Source organism: Siniperca chuatsi, linkage group LG12, assembly GCF_020085105.1.
Source record: "Siniperca chuatsi isolate FFG_IHB_CAS linkage group LG12, ASM2008510v1, whole genome shotgun sequence".
NCBI classification, from domain to species: domain Eukaryota; kingdom Metazoa; phylum Chordata; class Actinopteri; order Centrarchiformes; family Sinipercidae; genus Siniperca; species Siniperca chuatsi.
This window is the reverse complement of record NC_058053.1, coordinates 22,168,809-22,183,372: the sequence shown is the minus strand read 5'-3', so window position 1 is coordinate 22,183,372 and position 14,564 is coordinate 22,168,809. Positions and strand designations below refer to the sequence as shown.

The 14,564-nt window shown below is 48.5% G+C and overlaps 20 non-coding genes and 1 pseudogene across 20 annotated transcripts; all 21 read left to right on the top strand.

The window, feature by feature from the left end:
• Positions 1-82: 82 nt before the first annotated feature.
• LOC122886182 lies at positions 83-200 on the top strand. The gene has a single exon (XR_006380295.1). It is a non-coding gene; the product is annotated as a 5S ribosomal RNA (ribosomal RNA).
• A 571-nt stretch (positions 201-771) lies between these two features.
• LOC122886181 lies at positions 772-890 on the top strand. Its single transcript, XR_006380294.1, has one exon. It is a non-coding gene; the product is annotated as a 5S ribosomal RNA (ribosomal RNA).
• Positions 891-1,467: 577 nt separating this feature from the next.
• Positions 1,468-1,586, top strand: LOC122886172. The gene has a single exon (XR_006380285.1). It is a non-coding gene; the product is annotated as a 5S ribosomal RNA (ribosomal RNA).
• A 577-nt stretch (positions 1,587-2,163) lies between these two features.
• Positions 2,164-2,282, top strand: LOC122886171. The gene has a single exon (XR_006380284.1). It is a non-coding gene; the product is annotated as a 5S ribosomal RNA (ribosomal RNA).
• A 574-nt stretch (positions 2,283-2,856) lies between these two features.
• LOC122886170 lies at positions 2,857-2,975 on the top strand. Its single transcript, XR_006380283.1, has one exon. It is a non-coding gene; the product is annotated as a 5S ribosomal RNA (ribosomal RNA).
• A 581-nt stretch (positions 2,976-3,556) lies between these two features.
• On the top strand, positions 3,557-3,675 carry LOC122886167. The gene has a single exon (XR_006380282.1). It is a non-coding gene; the product is annotated as a 5S ribosomal RNA (ribosomal RNA).
• A 578-nt stretch (positions 3,676-4,253) lies between these two features.
• LOC122886161 lies at positions 4,254-4,372 on the top strand. Its single transcript, XR_006380276.1, has one exon. It is a non-coding gene; the product is annotated as a 5S ribosomal RNA (ribosomal RNA).
• Positions 4,373-4,949: 577 nt separating this feature from the next.
• Positions 4,950-5,068, top strand: LOC122886179. The gene has a single exon (XR_006380292.1). It is a non-coding gene; the product is annotated as a 5S ribosomal RNA (ribosomal RNA).
• Positions 5,069-5,645: 577 nt separating this feature from the next.
• Positions 5,646-5,764, top strand: LOC122886177. The gene has a single exon (XR_006380290.1). It is a non-coding gene; the product is annotated as a 5S ribosomal RNA (ribosomal RNA).
• A 571-nt stretch (positions 5,765-6,335) lies between these two features.
• Positions 6,336-6,454, top strand: LOC122886201. The gene has a single exon (XR_006380309.1). It is a non-coding gene; the product is annotated as a 5S ribosomal RNA (ribosomal RNA).
• Positions 6,455-7,035: 581 nt separating this feature from the next.
• Positions 7,036-7,154, top strand: LOC122886166. Its single transcript, XR_006380281.1, has one exon. It is a non-coding gene; the product is annotated as a 5S ribosomal RNA (ribosomal RNA).
• A 576-nt stretch (positions 7,155-7,730) lies between these two features.
• On the top strand, positions 7,731-7,849 carry LOC122886165. The gene has a single exon (XR_006380280.1). It is a non-coding gene; the product is annotated as a 5S ribosomal RNA (ribosomal RNA).
• Positions 7,850-8,426: 577 nt separating this feature from the next.
• On the top strand, positions 8,427-8,545 carry LOC122886194. Its single transcript, XR_006380303.1, has one exon. It is a non-coding gene; the product is annotated as a 5S ribosomal RNA (ribosomal RNA).
• Positions 8,546-9,121: 576 nt separating this feature from the next.
• LOC122886183 lies at positions 9,122-9,233 on the top strand (annotated as a pseudogene).
• Positions 9,234-9,809: 576 nt separating this feature from the next.
• Positions 9,810-9,928, top strand: LOC122886180. Its single transcript, XR_006380293.1, has one exon. It is a non-coding gene; the product is annotated as a 5S ribosomal RNA (ribosomal RNA).
• A 568-nt stretch (positions 9,929-10,496) lies between these two features.
• LOC122886185 lies at positions 10,497-10,615 on the top strand. Its single transcript, XR_006380296.1, has one exon. It is a non-coding gene; the product is annotated as a 5S ribosomal RNA (ribosomal RNA).
• A 575-nt stretch (positions 10,616-11,190) lies between these two features.
• LOC122886164 lies at positions 11,191-11,309 on the top strand. The gene has a single exon (XR_006380279.1). It is a non-coding gene; the product is annotated as a 5S ribosomal RNA (ribosomal RNA).
• Positions 11,310-11,884: 575 nt separating this feature from the next.
• On the top strand, positions 11,885-12,003 carry LOC122886163. Its single transcript, XR_006380278.1, has one exon. It is a non-coding gene; the product is annotated as a 5S ribosomal RNA (ribosomal RNA).
• Positions 12,004-12,582: 579 nt separating this feature from the next.
• On the top strand, positions 12,583-12,701 carry LOC122886176. Its single transcript, XR_006380289.1, has one exon. It is a non-coding gene; the product is annotated as a 5S ribosomal RNA (ribosomal RNA).
• A 567-nt stretch (positions 12,702-13,268) lies between these two features.
• On the top strand, positions 13,269-13,387 carry LOC122886174. The gene has a single exon (XR_006380287.1). It is a non-coding gene; the product is annotated as a 5S ribosomal RNA (ribosomal RNA).
• A 576-nt stretch (positions 13,388-13,963) lies between these two features.
• Positions 13,964-14,082, top strand: LOC122886162. The gene has a single exon (XR_006380277.1). It is a non-coding gene; the product is annotated as a 5S ribosomal RNA (ribosomal RNA).
• Positions 14,083-14,564: the final 482 nt, after the last annotated feature.

Genomic DNA, 14,564 nt, shown 5'->3' with positions numbered 1-14,564 from the left:
GGAAGGGGCCCTCAGCCAGTGAAGTGTGTTCAGACGTAGGTGTCGCGCGTCTATAAATAGGCCGTGTGCAGGGGCAGCGAGGGCTTACGGCCATACCACCTGAACGCGCCCGATCCCGTCCGATCTCGGAAGCTAAGCAGGGTCGGGCCTGGTTAGTACATGGATGGGAGACTGCCTGGGAATACCAGGTGCTGTAAGCTTTTTCTTCTCATCAGCACAGGGCGCTGCTCCTTCTTTAGTGGAGACAGGACTTTGCAAAACAGAGCTGACCAGAAACAGGGCGCAGCTTGCCCAATGAGCCCTTGGTCGACAAATAAGTAAACGAGTGCAAAAGTAAACAAATAGGCATTTTCATTTTTTAATAGTGTCTGTAAGCGTGTACCACTAAAGCATCTATCTACTTGCATGCAAATTATAAGAGACCTATGTAGAGATTCAAGTCCACACTGTGCCTTAACATGTACATATCACCCATCACTGTCAAACACAAACCCTGCACGCTGTACATCCCGTACGGACACGTACGCATGCACATAAGCACCCGCTTTCATGTAGTGTATATAAAGTAATCTGACATGAAGCACTCAGCCTTGATTTCTTGGCACCCTTTGTATTGGTGTCTTCCATTTCACTGGATTTGTGGAGATGCAGAATAAACCCCGCCTCATCCCTTAAGGAGAACAGAAAGGAAGGGGCCCTCAGCCAGTGAAGTGTGTTCAGACGTAGGTGTCGTCGTCGTCTATAAATAGGCCGTGTGCAGGGGCAGCGAGGGCTTACGGCCATACCACCTGAACGCGCCCCGATCCCGTCCGATCTCGGAAGCTAAGCAGGGTCGGGCCTGGTTAGTACTTGGATGGGAGACCGCCTGGGAATACCAGGTGCTGTAAGCTTTTTCTTCTCATCAGCACAGGGCGCTGCTCCTTCTTTAGTGGAGACAGGACTTTGCAAAACAGAGCTGACCAGAAACAGGGCGCAGCTTGCCCAATGAGCCCTTGGTCGACAAATAAGTAAACGAGTGCAAAAGTAAACAAATAGGCATTTTCATTTTTAATAGTGTCTGTAAGCGTGTACCACTAAAGCATCTATCTACTTGCATGCAAATTATAAGAGACCTATGTAGAGATTCAAGTCCACACTGTGCCTTAACATGTACATATCACCCATCACTGTCAAACACAAACCCTGCACGCTGTACATCCCGTGACGGACACGTGCGCATGCACATACTGTGCATAAGCACCCGCTTTCATGTAGTGTATATAAAGTAATCTGACATGAAGCACTCAGCCTTGATTTCTTGGCACCCTTTGTATTGGTGTCTTCCATTTCACTGGATTTGTGGAGATGCAGAATAAACCCCGCCTCATCCCTTAAGGAGAACAGAAAGGAAGGGGCCCTCAGCCAGTGAAGTGTGTTCAGACGTAGGTGTCGTCGTCTATAAATAGGCCGTGTGCAGGGGCAGCGAGGGCTTACGGCCATACCACCCTGAACGCGCCCGATCCCGTCCGATCTCGGAAGCTAAGCAGGGTCGGGCCTGGTTAGTACTTGGATGGGAGACCGCCTGGGAATACCAGGTGCTGTAAGCTTTTTCTTCTCATCAGCACAGGGCGCTGCTCCTTCTTTAGTGGAGACAGGACTTTGCAAAACAGAGCTGACCAGAAACAGGGCGCAGCTTGCCCAATGAGCCCTTGGTCGACAAATAAGTAAACGAGTGCAAAAGTAAACAAATAGGCATTTTCATTTTTAATAGTGTCTGTAAGCGTGTACCACTAAAGCATCTATCTACTTGCATGCAAATTATAAGAGACCTATGTAGAGATTCAAGTCCACACTGTGCCTTAACATGTACATATCACCCATCACTGTCAAACACAAACCCTGCACGCTGTACATCCCGTGACGGACACGTACGCATGCACATACTGTGCATAAGCACCCGCTTTCATGTAGTGTATATAAAGTAATCTGACATGAAGCACTCAGCCTTGATTTCTTGGCACCCTTTGTATTGGTGTCTTCCATTTCACTGGATTTGTGGAGATGCAGAATAAACCCCGCCTCATCCCTTAAGGAGAACAGAAAGGAAGGGGCCCTCAGCCAGTGAAGTGTGTTCAGACGTAGGTGTCGTCGTCTATAAATAGGCCGTGTGCAGGGGCAGCGAGGGCTTACGGCCATACCACCCTGAACGCGCCCGATCCCGTCCGATCTCGGAAGCTAAGCAGGGTCGGGCCTGGTTAGTACTTGGATGGGAGACCGCCTGGGAATACCAGGTGCTGTAAGCTTTTTCTTCTCATCAGCACAGGGCGCTGCTCCTTCTTTAGTGGAGACAGGACTTTGCAAAACAGAGCTGACCAGAAACAGGCGCAGCTTGCCCAATGAGCCCTTGGTCGACAAATAAGTAAACGAGTGCAAAAGTAAACAAATAGGCATTTTCATTTTTAATAGTGTCTGTAAGCGTGTACCACTAAAGCATCTATCTACTTGCATGCAAATTATAAGAGACCTATGTAGAGATTCAAGTCCACACTGTGCCTTAACATGTACATATCACCCATCACTGTCAAACACAAACCCTGCACGCTGTACATCCCGTGCGGACACGTCGCATGCACATACTGTGCATAAGCACCCGCTTTCATGTAGTGTATATAAAGTAATCTGACATGAAGCACTCAGCCTTGATTTCTTGGCACCCTTTGTATTGGTGTCTTCCATTTCACTGGATTTGTGGAGATGCAGAATAAACCCCGCCTCATCCCTTAAGGAGAACAGAAAGGAAGGGGCCCTCAGCCAGTGAAGTGTGTTCAGACGTAGGTGTCGTCGTCTATAAATAGGCCGTGTGCAGGGGCAGCGAGGGCTTACGGCCATACCACCCTGAACGCGCCCGATCCCGTCCGATCTCGGAAGCTAAGCAGGGTCGGGCCTGGTTAGTACTTGGATGGGAGACCGCCTGGGAATACCAGGTGCTGTAAGCTTTTTCTTCTCATCAGCACAGGGCGCTGCTCCTTCTTTAGTGGAGACAGGACTTTGCAAAACAGAGCTGACCAGAAACAGGCGCAGCTTGCCCAATGAGCCCTTGGTCGACAAATAAGTAAACGAGTGCAAAAGTAAACAAATAGGCATTTTCGTTTTTAATAGTGTCTGTAAGCGTGTACCACTAAAGCATCTATCTACTTGCATGCAAATTATAAGAGACCTATGTAGAGATTCAAGTCCACACTGTGCCTTAACATGTACATATCACCCATCACTGTCAAACACAAACCCTGCACGCTGTACATCCCGTGACGGACACGTGCGCACGCATGCACATACTGTGCATAAGCACCCGCTTTCATGTAGTGTATATAAAGTAATCTGACATGAAGCACTCAGCCTTGATTTCTTGGCACCCTTTGTATTGGTGTCTTCCATTTCACTGGATTTTGGAGATGCAGAATAAACCCCGCCTCATCCCTTAAGGAGAACAGAAAGGAAGGGGCCCTCAGCCAGTGAAGTGTGTTCAGACGTAGGTGTCGTCGCGCCTATAAATAGGCCGTGTGCAGGGGCAGCGAGGGCTTACGGCCATACCACCCTGAACGCGCCCGATCCCGTCCGATCTCGGAAGCTAAGCAGGGTCGGGCCTGGTTAGTACTTGGATGGGAGACCGCCTGGGAATACCAGGTGCTGTAAGCTTTTTCTTCTCATCAGCACAGGGCGCTGCTCCTTCTTTAGTGGAGACAGGACTTTGCAAAACAGAGCTGACCAGAAACAGGCGCAGCTTGCCCAATGAGCCCTTGGTCGACAAATAAGTAAACGAGTGCAAAAGTAAACAAATAGGCATTTTCGTTTTTAATAGTGTCTGTAAGCGTGTACCACTAAAGCATCTATCTACTTGCATGCAAATTATAAGAGACCTATGTAGAGATTCAAGTCCACACTGTGCCTTAACATGTACATATCACCCATCACTGTCAAACACAAACCCTGCACGCTGTACATCCCGTACGGACACGTACGCATGCACATACTGTGCATAAGCACCCGCTTTCATGTAGTGTATATAAAGTAATCTGACATGAAGCGCTCAGCCTTGATTTCTTGGCACCCTTTGTATTGGTGTCTTCCATTTCACTGGATTTGTGGAGATGCAGAATAAACCCCGCCTCATCCCTTAAGGAGAACAGAAAGGAAGGGGCCCTCAGCCAGTGAAGTGTGTTCAGACGTAGGTGTCGCTCGCGTCTATAAATAGGCCGTGTGCAGGGGCAGCGAGGGCTTACGGCCATACCACCCTGAACGCGCCCGATCCCGTCCGATCTCGGAAGCTAAGCAGGGTCGGGCCTGGTTAGTACTTGGATGGGAGACCACCTGGGAATACCAGGTGCTGTAAGCTTTTTCTTCTCATCAGCACAGGGCGCTGCTCCTTCTTTAGTGGAGACAGGACTTTGCAAAACAGAGCTGACCAGAAACAGGGCGCAGCTTGCCCAATGAGCCCTTGGTCGACAAATAAGTAAACGAGTGCAAAAGTAAACAAATAGGCATTTTCGTTTTTTAATAGTGTCTGTAAGCGTGTACCACTAAAGCATCTATCTACTTGCATGCAAATTATAAGAGACCTATGTAGAGATTCAAGTCCACACTGTGCCTTAACATGTACATATCACCCATCACTGTCAAACACAAACCCTGCACGCTGTACATCCCGTGACGGACACGTGCGCATGCACATACTGTGCATAAGCACCCGCTTTCATGTAGTGTATATAAAGTAATCTGACATGAAGCACTCAGCCTTGATTTCTTGGCACCCTTTGTATTGGTGTCTTCCATTTCACTGGATTTGTGGAGATGCAGAATAAACCCCGCCTCATCCCTTAAGGAGAACAGAAAGGAAGGGGCCCTCAGCCAGTGAAGTGTGTTCAGACGTAGGTGTCGCGTCTATAAATAGGCCGTGTGCAGGGGCAGCGAGGGCTTACGGCCATACCACCCTGAACGCGCCCGATCCCGTCCGATCTCGGAAGCTAAGCAGGGTCGGGCCTGGTTAGTACTTGGATGGGAGACCGCCTGGGAATACCAGGTGCTGGAAGCTTTTTCTTCTCATCAGCACAGGGCGCTGCTCCTTCTTTAGTGGAGACAGGACTTTGCAAAACAGAGCTGACCAGAAACAGGCGCAGCTTGCCCAATGAGCCCTTGGTCGACAAATAAGTAAACGAGTGCAAAAGTAAACAAATAGGCATTTTCATTTTTTTAATAGTGTCTGTAAGCGTGTACCACTAAAGCATCTATCTACTTGCATGCAAATTATAAGAGACCTATGTAGAGATTCAAGTCCACACTGTGCCTTAACATGTACATATCACCCATCACTGTCAAACACAAACCCTGCACGCTGTACATCCCGTGCGGACACGTGACGCATGCACATACTGTGCATAAGCACCCGCTTTCATGTAGTGTATATAAAGTAATCTGACATGAAGCACTCAGCCTTGATTTCTTGGCACCCTTTGTATTGGTGTCTTCCATTTCACTGGATTTGTGGAGATGCAGAATAAACCCCGCCTCATCCCTTAAGGAGAACAGAAAGGAAGGGGCCTCAGCCAGTGAAGTGTGTTCAGACGTAGGTGTCGTCGTCTATAAATAGGCCGTGTGCAGGGGCAGCGAGGGCTTACGGCCATACCACCCTGAGCGCGCCCGATCCCGTCCGATCTCGGAAGCTAAGCAGGGTCGGGCCTGGTTAGTACTTGGATGGGAGACCGCCTGGGAATACCAGGTGCTGTAAGCTTTTTTCTCATCAGCACAGGGCGCTGCTCCTTCTTTAGTGGAGACAGGACTTTGCAAAACAGAGCTGACCAGAAACAGGGCGCAGCTTGCCCAATGAGCCCTTGGTCGACAAATAAGTAAACGAGTGCAAAAGTAAACAAATAGGCATTTTCGTTTTTAATAGTGTCTGTAAGCGTGTACCACTAAAGCATCTATCTACTTGCATGCAAATTATAAGAGACCTATGTAGAGATTCAAGTCCACACTGTGCCTTAACATGTACATATCACCCATCACTGTCAAACACAAACCCTGCACGCTGTACATCCCGTGACGGACACGTGCATGCACATACACACATAAGCACCCGCTTTCATGTAGTGTATATAAAGTAATCTGACATGAAGCACTCAGCCTTGATTTCTTGGCACCCTTTGTATTGGTGTCTTCCATTTCACTGGATTTTCGGAGATGCAGAATAAACCCCGCCTCATCCCTTAAGGAGAACAGAAAGGAAGGGGCCTCAGCCAGTGAAGTGTGTTCAGACGTAGGTGTCGTCGCCTATAAATAGGCCGTGTGCAGGGGCAGCGAGGGCTTACGGCCATACCACCCTGAATGCGCCCGATCCCGTCCGATCTCGGAAGCTAAGCAGGGTCGGGCCTGGTTAGTACTTGGATGGGAGACCGCCTGGGAATACCAGGTGCTGTAAGCTTTTTCTTCTCATCAGCACAGGGCGCTGCTCCTTCTTTAGTGGAGACAGGACTTTGCAAAACAGAGCTGACCAGAAACAGGGCGCAGCTTGCCCAATGAGCCCTTGGTCGACAAATAAGTAAACGAGTGCAAAAGTAAACAAATAGGCATTTTCGTTTTTTTAATAGTGTCTGTAAGCGTGTACCACTAAAGCATCTATCTACTTGCATGCAAATTATAAGAGACCTATGTAGAGATTCAAGTCCACACTGTGCCTTAACATGTACATATCACCCATCACTGTCAAACACAAACCCTGCACGCTGTACATCCCGTGCACGGACACGTGACGCATGCACATACTGTGCATAAGCACCCGCTTTCATGTAGTGTATATAAAGTAATCTGACATGAAGCACTCAGCCTTGATTTCTTGGCACCCTTTGTATTGGTGTCTTCCATTTCACTGGATTTGTGGAGATGCAGAATAAACCCCGCCTCATCCCTTAAGGAGAACAGAAAGGAAGGGGCCCTCAGCCAGTGAAGTGTGTTCAGACGTAGGTGTCGCTGTCTATAAATAGGCCGTGTGCAGGGGCAGCGAGGGCTTACGGCCATACCACCCTGAACGCGCCCGATCCCGTCCGATCTCGGAAGCTAAGCAGGGTCGGGCCTGGTTAGTACTTGGATGGGAGACCGCCTGGGAATACCAGGTGCTGTAAGCTTTTTCTTCTCATCAGCACAGGGCGCTGCTCCTTCTTTAGTGGAGACAGGACTTTGCAAAACAGAGCTGACCAGAAACAGGGCGCAGCTTGCCCAATGAGCCCTTGGTCGACAAATAAGTAAACGAGTGCAAAAGTAAACAAATAGGCATTTTCGTTTTTAATAGTGTCTGTAAGCGTGTACCACTAAAGCATCTATCTACTTGCATGCAAATTATAAGAGACCTATGTAGAGATTCAAGTCCACACTGTGCCTTAACATGTACATATCACCCATCACTGTCAAACACAAACCCTGCACGCTGTACATCCCGTACGGACACGTACGCATGCACATACTGTGCATAAGCACCCGCTTTCATGTAGTGTATATAAAGTAATCTGACATGAAGCACTCAGCCTTGATTTCTTGGCACCCTTTGTATTGGTGTCTTCCATTTCACTGGATTTGTGGAGATGCAGAATAAACCCCGCCTCATCCCTTAAGGAGAACAGAAAGGAAGGGGCCCTCAGCCAGTGAAGTGTGTTCAGACGTAGGTGTCGTCGTCTATAAATAGGCCGTGTGCAGGGGCAGCGAGGGCTTACGGCCATACCACCCTGAACGCGCCCGATCCCGTCCGATCTCGGAAGCTAAGCAGGGTCGGGCCTGGTTAGTACTTGGATGGGAGACCGCCTGGGAATACCAGGTGCTGTAAGCTTTTTCTTCTCATCAGCACAGGGCGCTGCTCCTTCTTTAGTGGAGACAGGACTTTGCAAAACAGAGCTGACCAGAAACAGGGCGCAGCTTGCCCAATGAGCCCTTGGTCGACAAATAAGTAAACGAGTGCAAAAGTAAACAAATAGGCATTTTCATTTTTTAATAGTGTCTGTAAGCGTGTACCACTAAAGCATCTATCTACTTGCATGCAAATTATAAGAGACCTATGTAGAGATTCAAGTCCACACTGTGCCTTAACATGTACATATCACCCATCACTGTCAAACACAAACCCTGCACGCTGTACATCCCGTACGGACACGTACGCATGCACATACTGTGCATAAGCACCCGCTTTCATGTAATGTATATAAAGTAATCTGACATGAAGCACTCAGCCTTGATTTCTTGGCACCCTTTGTATTGGTGTCTTCCATTTCACTGGATTTTCGGAGATGCAGAATAAACCCCGCCTCATCCCTTAAGGAGAACAGAAAGGAAGGGGCCCTCAGCCAGTGAAGTGTGTTCAGACGTAGGTGTCGTCGTCTATAAATAGGCCGTGTGCAGGGGCAGCGAGGGCTTACGGCCATACCACCCTGAATGCGCCCGATCCCGTCCGATCTCGGAAGCTAAGCAGGGTCGGGCCTGGTTAGTACTTGGATGGGAGACCGCCTGGGAATACCAGGTGCTGTAAGCTTTTTCTTCTCATCAGCACAGGGCGCTGCTCCTTCTTTAGTGGAGACAGGACTTTGCAAAACAGAGCTGACCAGAAACAGGCGCAGCTTGCCCAATGAGCCCTTGGTCGACAAATAAGTAAACGAGTGCAAAAGTAAACAAATAGGCATTTTCGTTTTTAATAGTGTCTGTAAGCGTGTACCACTAAAGCATCTATCTACTTGCATGCAAATTATAAGAGACCTATGTAGAGATTCAAGTCCACACTGTGCCTTAACATGTACATATCACCCATCACTGTCAAACACAAACCCTGCACGCTGTACATCCCGTGACGGACACGTGCGCATGCACATACTGTGCATAAGCACCCTTTCATGTAGTGTATATAAAGTAATCTGACATGAAGCACTCAGCCTTGATTTCTTGGCACCCTTTGTATTGGTGTCTTCCATTTCACTGGATTTGTGGAGATGCAGAATAAACCCCGCCTCATCCCTTAAGGAGAACAGAAAGGAAGGGGCCCTCAGCCAGTGAAGTGTGTTCAGACGTAGGTGTCGTCGCGTCTATAAATAGGCCGTGTGCAGGGGCAGCGAGGGCTTACGGCCATACCACCCCCCCGAACGCGCCCGATCTCGGAAGCTAAGCAGGGTCGGGCCTGGTTAGTACTTGGATGGGAGACCGCCTGGGAATACCAGGTGCTGTAAGCTTTTTCTTCTCATCAGCACAGGGCGCTGCTCCTTCTTTAGTGGAGACAGGACTTTGCAAAACAGAGCTGACCAGAAACAGGGCGCAGCTTGCCCAATGAGCCCTTGGTCGACAAATAAGTAAACGAGTGCAAAAGTAAACAAATAGGCATTTTCATTTTTAATAGTGTCTGTAAGCGTGTACCACTAAAGCATCTATCTACTTGCATGCAAATTATAAGAGACCTATGTAGAGATTCAAGTCCACACTGTGCCTTAACATGTACATATCACCCATCACTGTCAAACACAAACCCTGCACGCTGTACATCCCGTACGGACACGTACGCATGCACATACTGTGCATAAGCACCCGCTTTCATGTAATGTATATAAAGTAATCTGACATGAAGCACTCAGCCTTGATTTCTTGGCACCCTTTGTATTGGTGTCTTCCATTTCACTGGATTTGTGGAGATGCAGAATAAACCCCGCCTCATCCCTTAAGGAGAACAGAAAGGAAGGGGCCCTCAGCCAGTGAAGTGTGTTCAGACGTAGGTGTCGTCGTCTATAAATAGGCCGTGTGCAGGGGCAGCGAGGGCTTACGGCCATACCACCCTGAGCGCGCCCGATCCCGTCCGATCTCGGAAGCTAAGCAGGGTCGGGCCTGGTTAGTACTTGGATGGGAGACTGCCTGTGAATACCAGGTGCTGTAAGCTTTTTCTTCTCATCAGCACAGGGCGCTGCTCCTTCTTTAGTGGAGACAGGACTTTGCAAAACAGAGCTGACCAGAAACAGGGCGCAGCTTGCCCAATGAGCCCTTGGTCGACAAATAAGTAAACGAGTGCAAAAGTAAACAAATAGGCATTTTCGTTTTTTAATAGTGTCTGTAAGCGTGTACCACTAAAGCATCTATCTACTTGCATGCAAATTATAAGAGACCTATGTAGAGATTCAAGTCCACACTGTGCCTTAACATGTACATATCACCCATCACTGTCAAACACAAACCCTGCACGCTGTACATCCCGTACGGACACGTACGCATGCACATAAGCACCCGCTTTCATGTAGTGTATATAAAGTAATCTGACATGAAGCACTCAGCCTTGATTTCTTGGCACCCTTTGTATTGGTGTCTTCCATTTCACTGGATTTTCGGAGATGCAGAATAAACCCCGCCTCATCCCTTAAGGAGAACAGAAAGGAAGGGGCCCTCAGCCAGTGAAGTGTGTTCAGACGTAGGTGTCGTCGTCTATAAATAGGCCGTGTGCAGGGGCAGCGAGGGCTTACGGCCATACCACCCTGAATGCGCCCGATCCCGTCCGATCTCGGAAGCTAAGCAGGGTCGGGCCTGGTTAGTACTTGGATGGGAGACCGCCTGGGAATACCAGGTGCTGTAAGCTTTTTCTTCTCATCAGCACAGGGCGCTGCTCCTTCTTTAGTGGAGACAGGACTTTGCAAAACAGAGCTGACCAGAAACAGGCGCAGCTTGCCCAATGAGCCCTTGGTCGACAAATAAGTAAACGAGTGCAAAAGTAAACAAATAGGCATTTTCGTTTTTAATAGTGTCTGTAAGCGTGTACCACTAAAGCATCTATCTACTTGCATGCAAATTATAAGAGACCTATGTAGAGATTCAAGTCCACACTGTGCCTTAACATGTACATATCACCCATCACTGTCAAACACAAACCCTGCACGCTGTACATCCCGTGACGGACACGTGCGCATGCACATACTGTGCATAAGCACCCGCTTTCATGTAGTGTATATAAAGTAATCTGACATGAAGCACTCAGCCTTGATTTCTTGGCACCCTTTGTATTGGTGTCTTCCATTTCACTGGATTTGTGGAGATGCAGAATAAACCCCGCCTCATCCCTTAAGGAGAACAGAAAGGAAGGGGCCTCAGCCAGTGAAGTGTGTTCAGACGTAGGTGTCGTCGTCTATAAATAGGCCGTGTGCAGGGGCAGCGAGGGCTTACGGCCATACCACCCTGAACGCGCCCGATCCCGTCCGATCTCGGAAGCTAAGCAGGGTCGGGCCTGGTTAGTACTTGGATGGGAGACCGCCTGGGAATACCAGGTGCTGTAAGCTTTTTCTTCTCATCAGCACAGGGCGCTGCTCCTTCTTTAGTGGAGACAGGACTTTGCAAAACAGAGCTGACCAGAAACAGGCGCAGCTTGCCCAATGAGCCCTTGGTCGACAAATAAGTAAACGAGTGCAAAAGTAAACAAATAGGCATTTTCATTTTTAATAGTGTCTGTAAGCGTGTACCACTAAAGCATCTATCTACTTGCATGCAAATTATAAGAGACCTATGTAGAGATTCAAGTCCACACTGTGCCTTAACATGTACATATCACCCATCACTGTCAAACACAAACCCTGCACGCTGTACATCCCGTGACGACACGTGCGCATGCACATACTGTGCATAAGCACCCGCTTTCATGTAGTGTATATAAAGTAATCTGACATGAAGCACTCAGCCTTGATTTCTTGGCACCCTTTGTATTGGTGTCTTCCATTTCACTGGATTTGTGGAGATGCAGAATAAACCCCGCCTCATCCCTTAAGGAGAACAGAAAGGAAGGGGCCCTCAGCCAGTGAAGTGTGTTCAGACGTAGGTGTCGTCGTCTATAAATAGGCCGTGTGCAGGGGCAGCGAGGGCTTACGGCCATACCACCCTGAACGCGCCCGATCCCGTCCGATCTCGGAAGCTAAGCAGGGTCGGGCCTGGTTAGTACTTGGATGGGAGACCGCCTGGGAATACCAGGTGCTGTAAGCTTTTTATTCTCATCAGCACAGGGCGCTGCTCCTTCTTTAGTGGAGACAGGACTTTGCAAAACAGAGCTGACCAGAAACAGGGCGCAGCTTGCCCAATGAGCCCTTGGTCGACAAATAAGTAAACGAGTGCAAAAGTAAACAAATAGGCATTTTCGTTTTTTAATAGTGTCTGTAAGCGTGTACCACTAAAGCATCTATCTACTTGCATGCAAATTATAAGAGACCTATGTAGAGATTCAAGTCCACACTGTGCCTTAACATGTACATATCACCCATCACTGTCAAACACAAACCCTGCACGCTGTACATCCCGTACGGACACGTACGCATGCACATACTGTGCATAAGCACCCGCTTTCATGTAGTGTATATAAAGTAATCTGACATGAAGCACTCAGCCTTGATTTCTTGGCACCCTTTGTATTGGTGTCTTCCATTTCACTGGATTTGTGGAGATGCAGAATAAACCCCGCCTCATCCCTTAAGGAGAACAGAAAGGAAGGGGCCCTCAGCCAGTGAAGTGTGTTCAGACGTAGGTGTCGTCGCCTCTATAAATAGGCCGTGTGCAGGGGCAGCGAGGGCTTACGGCCATACCACCCTGAGCGCGCCCGATCCCGTCCGATCTCGGAAGCTAAGCAGGGTCGGGCCTGGTTAGTACTTGGATGGGAGACCGCCTGGGAATACCAGGTGCTGTAAGCTTTTTCTCTCATCAGCACAGGGCGCTGCTCCTTCTTTAGTGGAGACAGGACTTTGCAAAACAGAGCTGACCAGAAACAGGCGCAGCTTGCCCAATGAGCCCTTGGTCGACAAATAAGTAAACGAGTGCAAAAGTAAACAAATAGGCATTTTCGTTTTTAATAGTGTCTGTAAGCGTGTACCACTAAAGCATCTATCTACTTGCATGCAAATTATAAGAGACCTATGTAGAGATTCAAGTCCACACTGTGCCTTAACATGTACATATCACCCATCACTGTCAAACACAAACCCTGCACGCTGTACATCCCGTGACGGACACGTGCGCATGCACATAAGCACCCCGCTTTCATGTAGTGTATATAAAGTAATCTGACATGAAGCACTCAGCCTTGATTTCTTGGCACCCTTTGTATTGGTGTCTTCCATTTCACTGGATTTTCGGAGATGCAGAATAAACCCCGCCTCATCCCTTAAGGAGAACAGAAAGGAAGGGGCCCTCAGCCAGTGAAGTGTGTTCAGACGTAGGTGTCGTCGTCTATAAATAGGCCGTGTGCAGGGGCAGCGAGGGCTTACGGCCATACCACCCTGAATGCGCCCGATCCCGTCCGATCTCGGAAGCTAAGCAGGGTCGGGCCTGGTTAGTACTTGGATGGGAGACCGCCTGGGAATACCAGGTGCTGTAAGCTTTTTCTTCTCATCAGCACAGGGCGCTGCTCCTTCTTTAGTGGAGACAGGACTTTGCAAAACAGAGCTGACCAGAAACAGGGCGCAGCTTGCCCAATGAGCCCTTGGTCGACAAATAAGTAAACGAGTGCAAAAGTAAACAAATAGGCATTTTCGTTTTTAATAGTGTCTGTAAGCGTGTACCACTAAAGCATCTATCTACTTGCATGCAAATTATAAGAGACCTATGTAGAGATTCAAGTCCACACTGTGCCTTAACATGTACATATCACCCATCACTGTCAAACACAAACCCTGCACGCTGTACATCCCGTACGGACACGTACGCATGCACATACTGTGCATAAGCACCCGCTTTCATGTAGTGTATATAAAGTAATCTGACATGAAGCACTCAGCCTTGATTTCTTGGCACCCTTTGTATTGGTGTCTTCCATTTCACTGGATTTGTGGAGATGCAGAATAAACCCCGCCTCATCCCTTAAGGAGAACAGAAAGGAAGGGGCCCTCAGCCAGTGAAGTGTGTTCAGACGTAGGTGTCGTCGTCTATAAATAGGCCGTGTGCAGGGGCAGCGAGGGCTTACGGCCATACCACCCTGAACGCGCCCGATCCCGTCCGATCTCGGAAGCTAAGCAGGGTCGGGCCTGGTTAGTACTTGGATGGGAGACCGCCTGGGAATACCAGGTGCTGTAAGCTTTTTCTTCTCATCAGCACAGGGCGCTGCTCCTTCTTTAGTGGAGACAGGACTTTGCAAAACAGAGCTGACCAGAAACAGGGCGCAGCTTGCCCAATGAGCCCTTGGTCGACAAATAAGTAAACAAGTGCAAAAGTAAACAAATAGGCATTTTCATTTTTAAAAAATGCTGAAAAATTCATTGGTCTCAGCCTGCCCTCCATTCAGGACATATACATGTCCAGAATCAGGAAACGGGTAAGAAACGTCACCACAGACCCATTACACACAGGACACAACCCTTTCCAACTTCTCCCTCCCCTCTCGTTAGGCTCTACAGATCTCTGTGCGCCGGAAGAACCTGACAAAAGAACAATTTCTTGCCGCAGGTCATCACTGTAATGAACAGTTCAATCAGTCATATAGTGTCTCTATGCGTGTGACACTAAGTCACCTACTTGCATGCAAATTATAAGAGACCTATGTAGAGTTTAAATTCTACACT